This window comes from Lissotriton vulgaris, chromosome 3_1, assembly GCF_964263255.1.
Source record: "Lissotriton vulgaris chromosome 3_1, aLisVul1.2, whole genome shotgun sequence".
Classification (NCBI taxonomy): Eukaryota; Metazoa; Chordata; class Amphibia; order Caudata; family Salamandridae; genus Lissotriton; species Lissotriton vulgaris.
In genome coordinates this window covers 506,619,500-506,638,584 of record NC_141689.1, presented here as the reverse complement: position 1 = coordinate 506,638,584, position 19,085 = coordinate 506,619,500, and positions in this window count along the sequence as shown.

Genomic DNA, 19,085 nt, shown 5'->3' with positions numbered 1-19,085 from the left:
GACTATTTTATCGAAAAAATCACCGCTATCAAGGCCAACATTCCCAAGCACCCACTCACCATGAATCCTTCTGTTTTGCACCAAAACAATTGCATTCTAAGCTGTTTCCCCAGTATTAGCATTGAGATCTTCCATATTCTCCTAGCGAAAGTTAAATCAGATGCCCCCTCCGATTGCTGCCCACCTCACATACTCAAGGACTGCCTTGCAGCTTTTCCAGGCACTTTCATCCTGCCACTTTCATCCGGCCAAGTACCTATGGCTTTTAAGCAAGCCATAGTGGTACCTCTTTTTAAAAAAACAGGAGCTGATCCTGCGCTTCTATTTAACTACCGCCCGATCTCCCTGCTCTCGTTTTTAGCAAAGGTATTAGAGGCCCATGTAGCTAAATGCCTTTCCAATTTCCTGGAGGAGTCTAAATACCTTGATCCCCATCAGACAATGTTTCAGCCGGCCCATTCCACCAAAACTGTCATCCTTGCTGTCTTAGATACTCTCCGGGACCATGCTGATAGACGCTCCCCTCAGGCACTGGTACTATTGGATCTATCTGCCGCTTTTGACACGGTCGACCATGCTATTTTGGCCGACCGTGTCAAACTTGCTGGCATCCAAGGTGTGGCTGCTTGTTGGCTTACTTAATTTCTGGATGATCGCTCCCAGGCCGTCCGTCAAGGGCACTTTCTGGCTTCCCTGCATAAAACTACCTGTGGTGTCCCACAGGGTTCGGCACTTCCCCCCATTTGTTTAATACCTACATTGCCCCTCTGAACCAATCTCTGAAAGACAGAAAGGTGACAGTTTTCAACTATGCAGACAAACTACAACTAGTCTTCAAGATTGACAGCTCTCACAGTTCTGTCGCCGATTTTCAAGCCACCATGTTACATATAAAACAATGGATGGACCATAACCACCTTAATTTAAACCCTGGAAAGACAGAGCTTGTTCTTACCGGGGATAGCCATACATTCTTGGGCCCACACTACTGGCCACCAGAGCTAAGACCCTCTCCCTCCCCTTCCTCCTCAGCCAAAACTTTAGGGGGCAGATTTACAAGCCACTTGCGCCGCTTTTACGTCGCCGTTGGGAGACTTTTGTGACGCAGCGGCGGTGCAAAAAATGCACCATGGTGTGGGTATCTACAACGTGACGCATCTCTCATATGCATCACGTTGTAAAGCCCTGCACCTGAAGAGGCGTACAATCGCAGGGGGAGGCGCTCCGGCGCAGGAACGCCTTCCAAAAGTGGCTGAGTGAAATCTACAAGATTTCACTCAGTCACTTTTGGGCCCATACTGCGTCAAAACCCTGCGCCTGCTTGAAGTAGGCGTAAGGATTGACGTAGCATTTTGCACATAGGGCCCCCCTGATCATTGCTGGAGCTGCGTCACGCTTGCGACGCAACTCCAGCAATGCGCCACTTTTACGGCACAGATGCGTGACGCATCTGTGTCGTTTTTGCCCCATGGTGCGCCGCATTGTAAATGCGGTGCATAAAGGGTGGCGAAGCTGCGGCGCACAATTACTGGCGCATCCCTGCCGATATGCAGGGATGCGCCAGTAATTGTAAATCTGCCCCAAGGAGTCTCCCTCAACAATGACCTCTCATTGAAGACTCAGGTTGGCACAGTGATCTCTAAGTGTTTTTTCCAGCTGCGCAAGATTAGGAAGATACATCGCTTTCTCACTCGGGATGCACTGATCCAAGTTATAATAGCCACCGTCCTGTCACACCTGGATTATGCCAACTCTGTGTATCTGGGTTTGCCACTCTACCTGTTTAAACGGCTGCAGTTGGTCCAAAACATGCAGCCCGATTGGTCTTCAGACAACCAAGATGGCAACCAGTAACCCCCCTGTTGAGGAAACTGCATTGGCTCCCCATTTTCCAGTGCTGTGCCTTCAAAACGGGCTGCCTCACCTTTAAAGCCCTGCATGGCAACAGCCCTGTGTTCATTAACAGCTTGAAACTCAGACACACTCCCTCACGCAATCTACGATCTGCCCACCTCTCACTCCTCACACCCTAGTATTCAAGCAAGTACGTCTAGGAGGCCGCAGATTTGCTATCCCTGCTCCTAAATTGTGGAACTCCCTACTAAGCATGGGCGAATTTTGCGAATTCGCGATCCGCGAATTTGCGGATTTGCGAATTCGCGATCTGCAAAATTCGCGAATTTGTGGATTTTTGTTTTTTGCGTGTTCGCGGGTTTTTTTGCGTGTTCGCTGGTTTTTTTGCGTGTTCGCGGGGCTTTTTGCGTCTTCGCAAGCCGCTTGCATAGCGAAGTTACCCATGCAGTCGTTTATAGGAGAGGGAGAGAGAGATAGATAGATAGATAGATAGATAGAAAGAGAGAGAGAGAAAGAGAGGGAAAGAGAGAGGGAGAGAGAGAACGAGAGAAAGAAAGAGAGGCCGGATCTCTGAAGGGCCAGATTCCTGAGTTGCCCCTACAGAACATACAGCTTTTTATTTTTAGCAAAATGCATATGAAAATTGTGCTTTAAAGGTCTCTTTTAGTTTAACCCCTCCTGACAATGCAAAATGGGTGTATTTGCCATCCTCTCCCTTCTTCCTGTTTTTTATATCTGTAAGTTCTTCCTGATGAGGTTTAATTCCTTGGACAGGTGCCTCGTTGCCTACTTGTAACTATTCTCTGACCCTGCTTCAAGGGTCAGCGCAGGGTCAGAGAATAGTTGCAAGTAGGCAACGAGGCGCCAGGAAGCAATTAGCAGCAGGTGTCCAAGTTGAAGTTAATTTGTTTGTAATCCTTTTGTAAAAGGTTACAAAGAAATTAGGTTCAACTTTTGCACCTGCTGCTGTAACCCTTGCTTGGCTGAAAATTCGTCCCCGCTGATTCGCGGATTTTACCGCGATTTCGCGAGATTCGCGGATCGCGAAATCGCGGAAAATCCGCAAATTCGCCCGCGAAACGGATTTTACGCCCACCTTTACTCCCTACCAGTGGAAATATGGTCCTGTACTGACCTCCTGCAATTTAGGAAGTCTCTTAAGACCTGGCTATTCCTGCAAGCATACAATTAAGTAATTCTTAGATAGCATACTAAGCCTGACAGCGCCATGAAGCCACCCGGTGTACGTGCACTTTATAAATTATTATTAACCTTAACATTATTAACATTAATGGAGCAGAGTTCACCGCCCAGACTTACTGCCTGTCCTTGAAAAAGCACAATTGATCCTGGGTGGACTAAGTCTGGCATTGTGTCCTCTAATCTCGAGGCCAGAATTTCTGAATATAATTTAGCAATTAGATTGGGCAGAGATATGGGCCGGTATGAGCCACAAAAATGTGGATCCTTTTCAGTGTTCGTTATGACCGTGATTAGGGTCTTGCTAAAAGTGGGCGTAACCAGTCTACTTTCTCCAATATGATTAAAAAGAGAGGTCAGTTGGGGTATCAGTTCTGCGCTAAATGTTTTATAAAACTGTGCTGTAAGTCCATCTGGACTGGGGATTTGTGAAGCTTCAGGGTCCCTTTAGCCTGTCGCACTTCCTCCTCACAATTGGGCTCCCCTTGCTGCTTATTTTGGGCAGGTATTACCTGTGGAAGCTCCACCATATGAAGGTAGTCAAGTTCCGACTGAGGGTTGGGATGGTCAGCTGTATATATTGTTTCATAGAACTGTCCTAAAATCAGAGCTTTCTCGTAATCTGAGGTTTCAAGTACCCCTTATTTTCAGAGTATGTCCCCAATATATTCCTGTTCTCTCCCTACCATAAGCAGATATGCCAGGTTGCCCCAACCTTATTGCTGTGTATGTGGGACATTTGCTTAAGACAGAGGAGCGTCAATTCTGCCCTATAGGTATAGATTGCATTGAGTTTTTTTTGGGAGGGTTAGGATAGGGGTAGCTTTATGCACCTGTTCTAGGTTTTTCAGTTCTCCTTCTAAAGTCAGTCATTCCCTAGTCTTCTGTTTATTAAGTATCGATATTAGCGCCCCACATTTACCCCTCAGTACTACTTTGAATTTGTCACAGTTATTAGTGGGACTAATTTCTTGGGATTTATTCAATTGAAAGAATTCTCTAATTGCCTTCCTCGGATCATTCCGAAGCAGTCTGTCCCAAAACAGGGCATTAGGAAAGAACCAATGATTATATTTAGGTATTAGGTTACTCCATTCTAGGGATGCAACTACTGGAACATGGTCAGAGATAGTAATAGAGTGAATCATCTCCTCTCTTAAATCTTGGGTGAGGGCCTGGCTAAGGAATATATAGTCTAGCCATAAGTATGTATTATGGATGTGTGAGAAGAAGGTATGATCCTTGGTGTCGGGGTTAGAGCGCCCTTCAGGCATCTATTAATCCCAGGTCCTGCATGGCCTGTTTTAGACTTTTCATAGAAATACCCCTGGGTGAGCTATGGGGATGTGTACTATCTATACCTTGAGTGCCATGTGAGATTAAAATCCCCAATCAGGATCATTTTACCCTCATCCCCACACTAGCATCAACAGAGAAGTTATAAAGGCCACCTGGTTAGTGTTTGGCGCATATGCTGCTGCAATAGTGCAAAATGACCCTCATATCCGACCTTTTAAAACAAGATTTTCCACCCCTCTTTATCTGTTTTATACCCTTTGGTTGGAATTTTAGAGCGGAATGAAACAATAGCGCAACACCGTTCTGTTTTGTTTAAGATGAAGATTTGTATATCAAAGGGTACGTTTTATGTTTTAGTCTGCAGTCCTCCGATCATTTGAGGTGGGTCTTTTGTAATGCGACAATGTCATAGTGCAGGTCTAGTAAGTATTTCCATATTTACGTATTTCCATATTTATTTATTTTTGCTGGGGTCTGTGCTGGAGCGCTTCCTCTGGGCGTTTGCCAGCAGAGCTAGCACTCCAGGTGCAAGGGAAAGAGAGTGAGTGGGGTGCAGTGAGATGTTTTTCTTAATTCACATTTCAGTGCATAGTCTGTCTACCTGCAGCTATGCCAGTGCATTATGGTAGTTGAAGTAGTTTTCAATATTGGAAATGCCAATACATTTTTTAATATTTTTTGCACACAATAAACCAGCAATTACTCATTTCCTTCATGTGATCATATTTATACTGGAATTTGTTTGCATATTACCCTGAACATATCTAAAAATCAGACTTTCTAATAACTCAGGCAATGATAGATCCACAACTTGCTCCTTGACATGGAGGGGCCCACAAAGTGGGCCTAAGACTACTTTTCATGCCATGTGCAATTACATAATGTGGTTGTGGTTGCAGAGGACCACGATTTTGTGAATCTTTAGTATGACCAGACCATTTTCTTTGTCAGGAGAGAGCAAGGTCTACTGCCCCCTCTTCTGGAAAGTTCCACTTGTAAACGCAAACTTTGCACATACATTCCGTGTGTCTGTCGAGTGCATGTATGTGCAGTGAGTGTGTAGTACATGAATGGTATTAGAATTCGGTGTGTGATAATGGTATGATTACTGGGATCATTCCAATTCATTTGGATGGCGCCTGGTTTAGCTTGTCACAAGCAGGACGGTGGCTGCAGCTTCCCCAGACAGTGGAGGTCTGTTTGTTTTGCATTCTTGTAAATGGAGCTGGAGACACAGACATAGAAGCGAGGGAACATGGAAATAGGACTGCCCTTAGCAAGTCAACGAGGACCTTGTTTGCAAAGGTCTGCCGATTAGTTCAGTGGACTGCAGTTTCTGTTACTCAAGGTAAGAAAGTTTTCTAGACCTTTTGTCTGCCCCTTTTTAATGCTTCGAGAAGGCTGATGGCAGGCAGGTGCCAAGAGCAAAGACTTCATTGTGCCCCTGGTTTGGATACTCTGACTTGGGGCCTGCATCTTGTTACTCGCTATGAGATCCCTCAACTTACACAAAGGTTGTGTCTGAGAAGCAGCCACAAAATGACCTTCGAAAAAGAACCAACTCAAACTGGCTGGAAAACCTTAGATAGTGGATCCACATACCCGGTCTAGAAAATAAATATAAAATTAGGACCACACCCAACACACTTTGATTCAGTTCCAAGTTCTTCTTGACCAAGAAAAGGACTTCTCCTCAGAAACCTCGAAGGACCAGTACTGGAGTCTGCATGACAACTAGTATCCCAGACTTGAGGGACTAGCATATGAAGTCTGCATTTTCTGCTGGAGGAGCTGAGTGCCTGCCTAGGCCCAGAAACCTGACTGTCTGCTGCGAGAAGGATGTAGAGTGCCTGCCCCTGCAGTCTCCAGTGAGGAACATCCAGAGGAAGTGAGGTACCAAATAGGAGCAACGCCAGGAGCAACCAGAGTGTGAATGGTGTCCCCTGCATTGTCTTTTTAAGTGGCACGCATTAGTCTCTTGTATGCATCCTGTAGTGTGCCTGAGAGGCTGATGCTGCTAATGTAGGATTCAGAGATCCATGGTTGCCCTGATGCAGAAACCCTGATCTAATCAGTTCAGTGGCTGCAGCTGCCAAAGATGCCAAACACCATCGTGCTTTCTGTCACCCTGCAGTGTGCCTGATAGACAGGTGCATCTACGGCTGATGCTGGAGTCTCCCCGATGCAGAAGTCCTGATGGTGAAAAAACCATCCTCGCTGAAGACACCCACGCATTGATAAGGGCCACCTGCCATATCTCAGAGCACGTCTTCACCCAGCCCAGGGAGGCAGCTGCTGCTGTGTGAGCCCAGTGGCAGAGCTTCAGGTGTGGTCACCATTGAGACCCCTGTAGCTACAACAGCTAGCTTTGCAGCGGCAGGAGCCCTGGCTGGTCCTGCCGCACCATCAGAACAGCTGTATAGTGGGCAAGTAAAAGTGGGGGATGTCTATGAGTGGAACAAGAAACTGAAAGTTTAGAAGAATTCCACTATAAAAACGTTAGATATTTGCCAGGTGAACTTGGGTTGGTGAAAGCTGTTTAAACTCGTTTGTGCATTTAGACAGTGTACTCCACCTGTGCCGACGCCCACCTAATAGTACCTACACCAAGGGAATACACCAGAGGCTCTATGAACTCTGATAGATAGGAGAGGGTGCTGGTGTAGCACCTCACTGAAGATCACAAATAAGGTTACAACCCTGTGACTAAGAATCCTACTGAGCTTTGCAGTATTTTGTTTTTCTTCTCTATCCCCTTATTCTAGTAATGTCTTAACTCGTCCTTTTTGTTTTTTGGTAAATGGTTACTCTTACCTTTTTCACTTTTTGTCACTGTCCACCTCTGTTTCTTTTATCACAATGTCTGCGCTTAGTTCTTTAGCCTTCAGTCACCTGTTCTTGAAAACTGTCTGTACAAAGCAAAGCACTTCTTCTTGCCATTTGCTCTCTGGGAGAGGCCCTCTTGTCTGATGGGAGCTCCGGTGATGGTTGAGGGCGATGGCCTCGCAGGCTTTGGCAGGTGTGTAAAGTAGAGTCCAAACGTAGAATTAAGACACCAAAAGTTTAATTGGTGAAGGGAAAGGCACAGAGCATCCAGAAAGCAGAAGATCAGGATCAAACTGCCAAACAGGGAATCTGGAACATAGAACCAGGGAGGCTCACGCAGGAGCCAGGTTCTAATTCCAACAAGGATATAAATATATAATGAGGAACATCAAAGTAGGGAAATGATAGAATGCAACACATCTCCCCCCTATAAAACAAGCAGAACTATACAGTGGGGAAAAAGGGTTAGGATAAGAACCTAGAAGGTAAAACAACAGGTCTGGCATTGGTTTTGACTCTATGAGCCACAGACTGAGAATGTGGAGCATTATTGCTGTCATGATGAGTAGGACTTGGAGCAGAACATTTGTCATGAGAAAGAATCTGAACAGGAGCAGGAGGAACAGGCTTACACTTGGCAACCTTCCTAATGTTCCAGGCTCTGCCATCTTGAGTGATGACAGAGTTTCTGAAAACTTTAACAATTTTAATAGGATTGCTGAACTTAGAGAGACCTTTGAGAGTGAACCCAGGTTTCTTGATCTTGACCCATTCACCCACAACAAAATCAGGAACTTTTACATTCATTTTGCGGTCAAACAAAGTTTTCATATTGTTCTGCTTGGTTACAACACGATTGGCCACTTGCGAAATATCCAAGTGATCAACCTTAACATCTAGTTTCTTAACCCACCAAGGACAGATATCGGAACTAGGAGTTCTCCCTCTCAGAAGTTGGAAAGGGCTGACCTCCGTGACAGCATGGGGGGTGATGCGATACATCCAGAGTCTTTCCCTTACCACATCCTTCCAAGACTCTCCCGAAGAACAAGCAAGCTCCACGGCATTTTTAAGGACACGGTTGAACCGCTCAACCTGACCATTTTCTCTGGGTTCATACAATGATGTAGTGTGATGTTTGATGCCACATGAGACAAGAAAATCCTCCATGTCTTGGGAGACAAGTTGGACGCCGTTATCAGTAACTAGGATTTCAGGAGAACCCTCTCTGGCGAAAACTTCCCTGAGGAAGGAAATAATAATAGAGGTGGTGGCACAGGAGACAAACTTAACTTCAGGCCATTTGGTGTGATAGTCAACTAGAACCAAAGCAAAACGAGCACACTCAGGAAGACGATGGAAAGGGCCAGAGATATCAAAAGCTAGCTTTTGCCAGGGATGATCGGGCCAAGGAACAGGACATAGGGGGGCAGAAGACACCTTGAGCATCTTATCACTATTGATACAGTCCACACAGTCACGGACAGTTCTGTCCACCATCCTGTCAAGGCCAGGCCACCAAAAGTTGGTCCTAATGAGACGTTTCATAGAGGACATCCCAATATGAGTCCTATGGGCCAAAGAAAGAATCTTGTTATACAAAGAAGCAGGAGGAATCATCTTCCCAGCCTTAAACAAGATCTTACCCACAGCCTCAATCTCAGAGGAAACTTGACAAAAAGGGGCAAATTCAGGTAACACAGATTTATCCTTGGGCCAACCTTTTTCCAGACAATTAAAGATAAATGAAAAAATGGGATCTTTCTCAGCTTCCGACATCCAGTCAATCTCAGAGATGCCCCTGAAGTCACTAGAAACATAGTCATTGACCACAGAAACAATATCAATCTCACGACTATCTGAGTTGGAACCAACATCAGGGCAAGGCAACCTGGAGAGAAAATCCGCCGTGACATTACTCCTACCAGGAACATACAAAACCTCAAAATCATACTCCTGCAACTTTGAGGATAAGCGTGCGATGCGAGCAGTTGAGTTCCAACCTCCCCCAGGAGACAAAATTCCAACCAAAGGCTTGTGGTCAGTTTTAAGAATGAATCTGTTGCCCCAAACATAATTGCGAAAATGCTCCACAGCCCATGTGCACGCTAACAACTCCCTTTCGATGACTGCATACCTCCTCTCAGTAAGAGAAAGGGTTCTGGAGGCAAAGGCAACACACCACTCCTCTTTGCCAGAAACCTGACCTAGCACAGCTCCAAGGCCATAACAACTGGCATCTACGGTGATAATACACTTTTTGTTAAGGGAAAAAGATCTCAAAGTGGGAGCATTGATAATATCTTCTTTGATGGAAGAAAAGGCAGATTCTTGCCTTTCAGACCACACAAAGTCTGAGGACTTCCTGGTTAGCTCCCTGAGGGGTTCCATTTTGGTAGCGAAATTACGTATGAACTTACTGTAGTACTCGCATAAGCCCGCAAAGGAAAGCAATTTCTCCTTGTTGTCAGGAGAAGGGGCTTTTACAATGGCATCAACAAGGGAACGCTTGGGAACAACACCGTCAGCAGACAAGGTGTGACCCAAGTATTCGACACTCTTACAAAATAATTTACACTTGTTAAATTTGAGGGTAAGTCCAGCATCACACAACTTATTGCACACATCCTTAAGATGGAGACAATGATCATCCACATTCTTAGAAAAAATGAGGATATCATCCTGGAAACACTTCACGAAGGAGCTAACCTCTTTAAAGATATGATGCATGGCCCTCTGAAACACCGAAGCGGCGGAGGCTAGGCCAAAAGGCATTCGCTTAAACTGAAAAAGGCCAAACGGAGTGATGAAAGCGGTAAAATGCTTTGCATCTTCAGTCAATTCGATTTGGTGATAAGCGGAACGCAAATCAAGGGTAGAAAAAATGCAAGCACCATCCAACAAACATACCATCTCGTTTATATTTGGGAGAGGGTGACAATCAGTGATCAAATTGGCATTGAGAGCCCTTAGGTCTACACACAACCTGATACTTTTATCGGGTTTTTGAGCCAAAACGATGGGCGAAACCCATTCAGAGGACTCCACTTCCTCAATAACGCCTCCAAGGATCATGTCGTCCAATAAGATTTTGAGTTCAGCTCTTATACTGATGGGTACACCCCTCAATTTCTGTTTGACAGGGATGGCACCATTTTTAACTTTGATCCTATGGGAAAAACCCTTAAGTTTCCCAAGTTTCTCAGAAAAAACTTGAGGGAATAGCAAAGGGAGGTCTTTCTCGAGATCAACAACATTCTTGGAAGATTCAGAAACAATCATACTATCATCCAACAGATGAGTACTGGTAGTACAGGAAGCAGTGTTGTGTAAAGGTGCAACATCGCAAGTAATGGCAACCACAGAGATAGGGTCTTTGTTCCTGGGATTTAAGGTAATTCCAAGTCTGAATTGATCCCTCCAACCCAGAACATTCACACCTTTGATAGCAATGTACATTTTAATCCAAGCACTGTTTCCCCTAAATTCAATAAGGACTTCTTTGTAACCGACAATATTAATATAGGATTCATCAAAGTTTTGTGCAATAATATCAGGTTCACATAAGCTAGACAGATCAACCAGGCTCCCAAAAATTTCATTGCAATATAACTTGGTAATGATGGTCCAGGGAGAGCCTGAATCAGCCATAAGTTTGAGCTCCTTACCTAAAATACTAACGATACAATCTGGAGAGCTTAGAGTTTCTGCAGACTTGGCATCTGTCATATCACGGATGGAAACAATAATACCATGTTCTAAGTCTTGGGATGACGATGCACCTTGTGACACAGTAGAAATTTTGCCTTTAGGGGGAAAGGAAGAATCCTTTCTTGTACCAGTGTCCTTGCACATTTTTGAAAAATGACCAACACGTCCACATTTAGTGCATTCTTTTCCAATAGCAGGACAACGAGAATACGAAGCAATGTGGTTGGGATTACCACATCTGAAGCAATAATAATTTTTTGAATTAGACTGAGTTCTCGTATTAGCATTTGGCTTGCTATTGGAAAATGAGGAGGAAACAGCATTAACATTGCCCTCATCAATGCTAGAAGAAGCTTTGCTAACAGTACCAGAGGCTTTACTTTCTAAAGTTTTCATCCAGCGTTCAGATTGTTCAAGCGCTTTGGAGGTACTTATAGTTACTTCTAAACTGGGATCACCCAGGATCCAAAGCTGTTCTTGAACTTTTTTACTTCTGACGTGTACAATAATCTGGTCCCTGAGCATTTCGTCAGTCATTAGCCCAAAATTGCAATGCAGTGACAAAGCTCGAAGAGCAGTAAGAAAGTCATCAAAACTTTCACTTTCTTCTTGAGCTCTAGTATAAAATTTATACCTGTTTAATGCAACACTAGTATTGGGTTTGAACCTATTTTCAATACGTAACATTGCTTCGTCATAAACATTGTGGTCACCTCCAGAACGCATCGGTGGAAGCGTTCTGAATACATTTTGACCCTCTGAACCCAAACAGTGGAGAAAAATATTTTTTTTCCTTTCAGCAGACATACGTTCACCATCAATAGCTTTTAGATAGGTAATAAACTCTTCTTTCCATCGTGACCATGGAATAGCTGGTTCACCTTTAGTCTGCAGGAACTTGGTAGGAGGATCAAATTGCATGGTAAAATAGTATGGTTACACTGACTAAATGCAGTAACTATATATTATGGAACAGTATAAGTAAATCTTAAAATAGCAATAAAGAGTCTCAATAGTAACACAAAAGTAATGTTTCCCAACAAAAATTGAGAAAACTCGAGAAAAGTTGATGTGCAAAAATGTGAAATGTTGTTAAAATTAAGTAGCAGGGTAGTGTTTCACAGTCTAGTAAAGTTTTCCTTCAGGTATAATGCATACGAATCTTATAATGCCAAAGTACCAACCAGTTTGAAGAGAGTTGCTGAGCGCGTTGAAAACAGAAATAAAAGCTGCTGTGTGGTTTAGTAGCTGAAGCGTGTCTGGTATGAAGCGTTACTGAGCGCGCTGATAAACCAAGGATAACTACCGTGTAGTTCAGTAGCTGAAGCGTGCTCGGTGTGAAACGCTCCCAGTGAAACGTCGACAGCTACAGTAGCGCGGACTTCCAGTTGCATTTCATTGCGCAGACAGCGACATAGGCGTCATACAGGGCAGACGCTTTGATGCTTTGACGCTGCTTTGTGACGTGAGAGAAAGAGAAAACAAGGCGCATCAGCATTAAAAACAAGTCGACGCGTTGAGCGCGCTGCGCTGCGTAGGATGCAGGAACACTGGTTGGTAGTTATGGCAACCAGATGCGCGTGAAGTCGTCGAGGAAATGGTGGCTATGGCAACAGCAGTAGCAAACCTTGGTAAATCGAAGAAAACGTAGAAAATCGAAGGAATCTGCAATGTACATACCAGGAAGCTGGCGATCGGACGCTGAGGTGGAAAACTTTTAAAACAGCAGTCCGAAAGTGTAGAAAACGAAGAGGTAGGCCGGTTCGTTTTTTTGAAGAGGAATATTCCGCACCTGTGCCTTGTGATGCCGCAGAAATGTTCCTCAGGTTCTCCAGTCGTCGCCAATTTGTAAAGTAGAGTCCAAACGTAGAATTAAGACACCAAAAGTTTAATTGGTGAAGGGAAAGGCACAGAGCATCCAGAAAGCAGAAGATCAGGATCAAACTGCCAAACAGGGAATCTGGAACATAGAACCAGGGAGGCTCACGCAGGAGCCAGGTTCTAATTCCAACAAGGATATAAATATATAATGAGGAACATCAAAGTAGGGAAATGATAGAATGCAACAAGGTGAAACACCAGCTTCTGCAGGGTGACTTTCAGGGGTGGAGATGCAGCCCCACTAGCCCAGAAAGCAGCCTTTTCCTGTTATCCTGGTGGCCAAGTTGACCAATGGTTAATAGGGCTACTCTATATAAAATCCTGTAGAAATTACTTTGTTTCTGCATTGTGGGTGGGTGTTGGTAATCAGTCAGACTGTACTGACTCATAACAAAGTGACTCTATCTTTGTGGAAAGAGTGCGATCCTCCTCATTTTAACTACCTATTGATCACGAGGAGTTTGTGATTACGGTCATTATGTCTTTGTGAAAACTGCATATTCGTGCCTGCATTGTTGTGCTATTTTGTTTATTGCTTTCAGTATAAATGTATTTTTAGTTTTCTTTTAGAATCCTTCATCTTCAACAGAGCTACTTCGTACTTGTGATTTAAAAGGACTTGACACTGACAGATTTAAAAGTTTTAGGCTTAGGGCCAATTTGGCCTGATGGTCAACAGGGTGCTGATCAATGTGTATCACTGTGGAAAACATTGAAATCTCCCGCCTCAATGAGTATCTGAGATGGTCTGTGAAAAATCCAACCAATATGTTTTAGAAAATTGAATTTTAAATCAGAGTGTGGCCTTTGATATCTGTATGGCTGAGTTTGCTGAGGCATATAAAGTCATTGAAGGAATACATACCTTTGCATCGCATGCGTTACATTGCATGCCTTTACAACGACCGCATTGTTACAGTAGGGGGAACTCTGGATTTAGGAATAGTATAATTTACTATTTCTACTCCAGTTTGTGCAACACCAGGGAAGGTGTTGGATTGTAAATCCAACACCAGTGCGCCCCCTACAGCAAGTCGTTGAAACGACGTGCGATGTAATGGCTTGCATTGTAAAATTATGCAATGTAACACATGTGATGTTATGGCTGTTTCCCTCTTGGAATCCTTTGAACAAATAAAAAATTGAATCAAAGTAGGGCTTACTGTAAATTGGAACAATACTGGTGTGGGGAACTGTGGTTGGTTTGACTCTACCTGCACTAAGGCGCTTAGGAGTTTAAAAGTAGCCCTAGATAAACAACCCAGGTCCATCCAGGAAGTCCAGAAGTGTAGGCATGCATACAAGCTTGCCACTAAACTTTGTAAAAAACGTTTGAAGGAGGAAGCTTGGAACAACCATCTTGAGGCAAGCCTGAAGAACGATAATACAACCTTTTGGTGCATTATCACTTCCCTGGTTCTAATATCAGCAGACAGCCCCTGTATCGAGACTGCCATCACAAAGGCTGAACGGATAATCTATTTTTCTAATCTGTATTTAAAACAGGAGGTTATGCTACTTCTCTACCCACGTTGGTATCTATGAGCAATTCTGGAATAACGCCTCTCTCTCTCAACAAGATTTACCCTAACTTCCCCCTTACAAAGTTATTTTGGCTCTGAAGGTAAGCAAAGGAGGCAAAGCACCGGGCCCTGATGGTATTCTCATTGACTTGCTTAAATCTAACTTCGACCTTTGGTGCCCCCTTTTAACACTTATTTTCAGAACCTGCTGAAATGCTTAAGTACTTGGACAGTGTCCCTCATAGCTCCCATATACAAGAAGGAAGATCGCAATAGTCCATCACAATATAGACCTATCTCCCTATTGGATTCCTTAGTCAAGATGGCTGGTCAAATTCTTCTAGGTAGACTACAGGACTGGGATGAGTCCAAAAGTATTATCTCGGTTTGGCAGTATGGATTTGACAATGGAGCAGGCTATCAACCTGAATTTATTAATAGGGAAATATGTGCATATTAAAGGAAGCAACTTGTTTTTAGCATTTGTAGTTTTAGCCTCTGCTTTTTGACCTTGTTGTGTAGGACTCATGATGGCCAATAATGCTTACTATGGGCGTAGACTACACAATTGTGAATTTCCTAAGACATCTGTACTCATCAGGCAGCAGTGCTTTAAATGGGCCGGTACTCACCGGTACTGAGTACCGGCACTTCTAGATTTTCGGCCCTTGAGTACCGGAACTTTTTCTTGTAAAAAGAGAGTACCGGTACTCATGGGGCATCAAGTCAAGCTCAGTGAAATTCAGCATATACGAAAAAGAAGCGCGAGACAGCTGACGAGTTGGTCGTTTTCCTGAAGCACTCTGATCGAGTGATAATCTCCCCTCCTGCTGGCATAGCAGAATAGGGCAGCATTTGTTTGGAGTCCGATAAAGGAGGAAGGTGGTGACAGACAGGGACGCTGTAGCCGGTGGGAATCAAGGCTTAGTAATGTGGGCAGACTCCCAGTATCGGACTTCAAACAAATGCTGCCCTATTCTGCTATGCCAACAGGAGGGGAGATTAGCACTCGATCAGAGTGCTTCAGGAAAACGACCAACTCGTCAGCTGTCTCGCGCTTCTTTTTTGTTTGTATAGGCTAAATTGCATTCAATTTGGGAAAGCAAAACCTTTGGTAGGCACATAGTTGAGCTGAATATCTATTGAATTGTTCTTAAACTCTGATGGAGACACGTCATTCACAGCACTGATGTGCGAGCGGCCCCCAGTCTAGAATGCAGTTTCTGTCACCCCGTCTGCTAGCTACACTGGGACTCTGAACAGGATTTCCTGCTCACCTAGCACGTCGGGATCGTATCAACCACAAAGAGTTTATCATGAGAAATTTCCAAAATGCAAGCCCCCGGAGAGTCGTGGCACATTTGAAACATTGTCTTATTTCATGCCCTTTGGATGTGAAGGGTGAAGGGTGCAGGGGGCATTACAACCAGAAGCAACATTTTTCTTTTCAGTAATAAATACTCCGAGCAGAAATGAAAACTTTCTCATAGAGAGTGAAGTTTGCTTTGTGGGAAAATAGGTTGTGTTCAGAAGTACAGCAATAATTCTGTGTGAGTGAACTAGCAAATAGGTTTGCTTCATTTGTGTATCAAATGTGTTGCCTAAAGCAAATGTTTCTTTATTTGTTAGGTAATTGATCGTAAGGACTAATGCTCTAGTTAAAGAGAAACTAATCACTTTACCTCAATAATGATCGAACCATACTACAGAGCACTTTGTGAATTGTTTTTCTCTGACCACAGAATATCCTAAGTTCTCTAAGACCATGAGTTGGCAGCCAGTACCTTAAAGCTTCCTTGATATTTTAACCAAGCTGGTGCTTCTCTTTTGTCCCCAAAATTTCCCTATGACTTGCACGGAGATGGTGAAAACCCAGTGCTGTAGTCCAACAGAGACACTGCAGCCTACGGGGCGTCCCTGTTATAGGACAATTACTCTGATGTCATCTGCTTTCCTCCCTTTTTGCTGGGTTTTGTGAGTAGACTTAGCGGCTATGAAGATTGTTGACCTATTTTGTGAAGCGTAATCAAATTGTTCTCAGGCTGGATTAGAAGCAAATTTGCAATGAGTCCCTCAGGTGAATGTATGTTTTTCATCTCAGTATCATTCTGCATATCTGCACATCAATTGAATCTCAGTCAAATTAAATGTGTGCCTCTGGCCGGGTCCCTTAGCATTGCCAGTAGCCCCGCCCCAAACCCCGCCCCTAGTCCACATCTCAATTTGGTGAGTACCTGCACTTATTTTTTTCCATTTAAAGCACTGTCAGGCAGGGATAGAGTACGTTACGTTTTAAATGGTGAATTTACCCAGCCCTTTAGCATTGAAAGAGGAGTCCAGCAAGGATGTGTTTTTGCCCCTTTTTTATTTAACTTTTACATAGTTTAGTGAGAACCCTTGCAAGTAAATGTATTGACCTCCCTCAATTTGGGTATCGACCTATTCCGGCACTTCTTTATGCCGATGACACTGTACTTATTGCCCTCTCTCCTTTGGCCCTACAGCGACTACTCAATAAATGTGCACAGTGTTTGCTGAATCATGGTTTGAAAATTAACATTTATAACACTTTTGTAATGAAACCTAGGAAAAGAGTTACGAATTGTTGTGACTTCTTTGTTGAGACTACCAAGATTATGTTTACACCCACATTCTCAAATTTAGGTATTCTATTTAATGAAGAAGGAAATTGGAATAGTGCAGTCAAACCCAGGAGGCTTCAATTTGTTAAAAGCACTGTGGCTTTGCTTAACTTCTCAAGGAGGCTGAGCATTAAACTTCCAAGACTCCCGGACTCCCTCAAAGTTGGTCAAGTTACACCTTTATTGAAGAAACCATCAGCCGACCCCACGGACCTAAACAACTACCGTCCGATTACCAACATTCCCACTCTCGCCAAACTTTTGGAGAAATGCGTCCAACTACAAATGACAAAGCACATAGAACAGTTTGATCTCCTCAACCCACACCAATCAGGCTTCCGAGCAGGGCACAGTACTGAAACGGCGATGACTCACATAATTGACGACGCCATCCAAATCTTAGATCAAAATAATACCTGCCTCCTCATCCTTCTTGATCTCTCTTCAGCATTCGACACAGTGAAACATGAGAACTTACTCGAACTCCTTAAGACAAGAATGGGCTTCTCTGGGTCTGTGCTTCGTTGGTTCCCTTCCTTTCTACACAACAGGTCTCAAAAATTCAAGAGCAAAAACCTGATGTCTTCCCCAGTACCGGTATCGTTAGGTGTTCCGCAAGGCTCCTACCTATCCCCTACTTTGTTTAACCTTGTTATGGAACCTCTCACCACTCTGTTACAAGCATCCAATGTACACTTTCACATGTACGCCGATGACACGCAAATATATCTCAAGTTACAATCCCCTAAAGACATCCTGAGTCTGAATTCAACGATCAGAAGCACCCAATCTTGGCTGGCCGACAACCACCTCAAACTCAATGCTATGAAGACTGAGTTCCTCCTAATCTCACCTCCCACGAAAATATCTTCTGCACAAACATGGCTTAAGCACCTAACAGCACTCAATGTCCAACCGACCATCGTGGACTCAGCAAAATCCCTAGGCATAACACTCGACACCAACCTCAACATGCAGCAGCATATCAGCAAGGCTACTAAGGGGGCGAACTTCCAGATAAATACCTTGAGGAAACTGAAACCCTTCCTCCCAGCAAAAGACTTCCAAACAGCAGTACAAGCTCTAGTCATCCCTCGCATAGACTACGGCAGCGCGGCCCTTTGTGGCCTCCCCCTAACGACAACTGCACCCCTCAGAGCGTCACTAAATGCGGCTGCAAGACTCATCACTGGATCAAAAAAACATTCGCATATCTCCCCTGACTTCAAATCCTTGAACTGGCTGCCTCTTGAAGCCAGAATACAGTTGAAAATTGCCTGCATGACGCACAAGGCTATACACCTGAAATCACCCAGCTACCTCACTCATAAGTTGACAATGTCCGGTGGGTCCAGAGCTACCAGGAGCACAAACAATCTTCTGTTGAAACCGCGAAGATTCCGGAAGGAAAAAACGTACAAACGCTCCTTCTCTGGAATGGCGCCCAGGATCTGGAACGCACTTCCTCCTGAAACGAGGCTCATCTCTTCCTCCCTTCTTTTTAAGAAAGAAGTCAAAAGTATCCTTATGGCTAAATACACTTGAACAATTAGTTTGATTTTTATTGCGAACAGTATTATCAGTATTCTGTTATGATACAGCCTATGTATTCCTATGTACGTGTGTCTGGACTTATATTATTCTAAAGTGCTTAGATCCTTGCTACCTCATATCAGTTTTTTATCGATTTCGGTATTATTCACAACGTTTTGATGGCCTACGCTCCAACTAGGCCGTGCTACCTCATACCTGCACTATAAATAATTAGTTTTTTGCTATGTACATGAACTTGATGATCTACCTACCTACTTTCCCCCTTGTTCCCCTACCCTTCCTCCTGCCTGTGTAAAGCGCTCTGTTATCTGCAAAGATCTTGTTTGCGCTATATAAAACTCTCAAAATAAAATAAAAATAAATAAAATAAGAGAAATGATGACCATCTATAATGCCAAATGCAGGCCAACTGCCATGTATGGGTCGGAGCTATGGAGTTTTAAGAATGTTGACTTACTCCAGATGGCAGAAAATGTATTCTTAAAGAAGCTTTTTGCTCTCCCGAAAAGTTGTTCTACCTTTGTCTGTCATTCTGAATTGGGAGTTCCCTGTCTAGCAAACTTGACTAAGACCCAGCCAGTTTTGCTCTGGCCCA